This window comes from Lathyrus oleraceus, chromosome 2 (genome assembly GCF_024323335.1).
Source record: "Lathyrus oleraceus cultivar Zhongwan6 chromosome 2, CAAS_Psat_ZW6_1.0, whole genome shotgun sequence".
Lineage (NCBI taxonomy): Eukaryota > Viridiplantae > Streptophyta > Magnoliopsida > Fabales > Fabaceae > Lathyrus > Lathyrus oleraceus.
Window position 1 is genome coordinate 276,466,060 of NC_066580.1, and position 2,325 is coordinate 276,468,384.

At 39.6% G+C, this 2,325-nt stretch overlaps 1 non-coding gene across 1 annotated transcript; it reads left to right on the top strand.

The window, feature by feature from the left end:
* Positions 1-1,976: 1,976 nt before the first annotated feature.
* Positions 1,977-2,083, top strand: LOC127125064 (small nucleolar RNA R71). The gene has a single exon (XR_007804529.1). It is a non-coding gene; the product is annotated as a small nucleolar RNA R71 (small nucleolar RNA).
* The last annotated feature ends 242 nt before the right edge of the window (positions 2,084-2,325 follow it).

The following is a 2,325-nucleotide window of genomic DNA, read 5'->3' on the forward strand; positions in this document are numbered from 1 at the left end:
AGGCTGAGGGATATCTTCATAAAACATCTAAAAGTTGGTTCGTTTCCTTTTGGCTCAAGGTAGCACTAACTATAACTGGACGGTTCATCTTTTCATCGAGGAACTCGTATCTCAAGTTCTTAGGTAGTTCCTTAAGTTCTAAGGTTGGTTTCTTAGGGAATGGAATAGGATCTGGGGTAAGGGATAAACATTTGTAAAGGTTATCATCGATGTAGGGTTTCTTAAAGTCATCATCTTCCCTTATGAGAGTTGATGGTAACTTAATTGTTTTTATAATTTCTTTTTGTTCTAATTCTCTAACACATTCATCAATGATATCTAAGGCATAACACGAGTCTCCCATCACAGGTGCCATAAGAAATTTCGAAAGTATAAATTCTATTTTCTCGTCACCTGCCTCAAATGTTAACTTTCCTTTCTTGACATCTATTATGGCTCCTGCAGTCGATAAGAATGGTCTACCTAGAAGGATTGGTATATCATTGTCCTCTTTGATGTCCATGACAACAAAATGAGTAGGGATAAATAATTGACCTATCCTAACAGGAACATCTTCTAAAATGCCTATCGGATATTTAACAGATCTATCGGCTAACTGAAGTGACATCTTAGTGGGCTGTAATTCTCCTAAGTTTAACCTCTCACAAACTGCTAAAGGCATTAGGCTCACACTAGCTCCTAAGTCTAGAAAAGCTTTTTCGATGACATGATTACCCAAAAGGCAAGGAATGGAGAAATTTCCAGGATCTTTATCTTTCTTTGCTAATTTGTCCTCGGAAATAGCATTACATTCCAAAGGCTTCAGATCGTCAAGTCTATGTTTGTTGGTAAGGATGTCTTTGAGAAACTTTGCATAAGAAGGTATTTGGGTGATGGCTTCTGTGAAAGGGATTTCTACATGAAGTTTTTCTATAACTTTAATAAATTTTTGATACTGTTTATTGATCTGGGTTTGTTTGAGTCTTTGGGGATATGGTATAGGTGGTTTATATGGCGGGGGTGGTACGTAAGTTTTGTCTTTAGGTTTTTCTCCTTTTTCTTGACCTTCCTGGTTTTCAGATTCCTCTGGTTCCTTTACTTCGTCCGGGGGTTTGGTACATTCCTTAGAAGTTCCGGGTTCACTCAATCTAGGGTTTGGTGGCTCATCATAAGCGTTCCCACTTTGTAGGGTAATGGCATTGGCTTGTCCTCTCGGATTTTGTTGAGGTTGTCCAGGGAACTGTCCTCCAGGTGTAGTCTGAGTGGCTTGGTTTAAAGCTACCTGAGAGATCTGGGTTTCAAGAATCTTGGTATGAGTAACTATTTTGTCAACCTTGGTTCCTAACTGAGTAATCAATTCGTTAACATGAATGTTCTGGTTCATGAACTCCTTGTTTTGTTGGGTTTGAGAGGTGATAAAATTTTCCATAATTTTCTCAAGGCTCAGCTTTGGTGGCACAGGTTGCATAGGTTAATTTGATCTTGGGGCTTGATAACTATGTCTCGGGGGTGCATTATTTTGAATAGGTTTATTGTTTTTATATGAGAAGTTCGGGTGATTCCTCCATCCAGGGTTATAGGTATCCGAGTATGGGTACCCTTGGGTGTAGTTCACTTGCTCAGAGTGGGTTTCATTTAATAGACTGCATTCTGCAGATTGGTGTCCTTTGGTTCCACATATCTCACAATCCGACGAAACTGCGGCTACAGTATTCGGGTTTATGCACATATGCTCGACTTTAAGGGCTAATGCGTCTATTTTAGCTTGCATCATGTCTATAGAGATTAGTTCATGCACTCCTCCTTGGGCTTCCTTCTTCTCAACTGTCGCTCGTTCGACTTCCCATGATTGATGGTTTTGAGCCATATCTTCGATGAGGGCACTAGCTTCAGGATAAGGTTTGTTCATCAGAGCACCACATGCGGCAGCGTCGATGGTCATCTTTTTGTTGTAATGAATTCTATTATAGAAGGTTTGAATGATTAACCAATTTTCTAAACCATGATGTGGGCATGCTCGTAACAACTCTTTATATCTCTCCCAAGCTTCGAACAACGATTCTCCTTGGTTTTGGGTAAATCTAGTTATATGGTTTCGAAGAACGGCGGTCTTACTCGGGGGAAAATATCTAGCAAGAAAAACTCTTTTAAGGTTATCCCAAGTCGTAATGGAATTGGGTGGAAGGGAATCTAACCATGATAGGGCTTTATCTCTGAGGGAAAAAGGAAATAATCTTAAACGTATTGCCTCAAGAGAAGCTCCATTGGTTTTAAAAGTGTCTGCTAATTGAAGAAATATTTTTAAATGTTGGTTTGGGTTCTCAGTAGCGATACCCGCGAATTGTC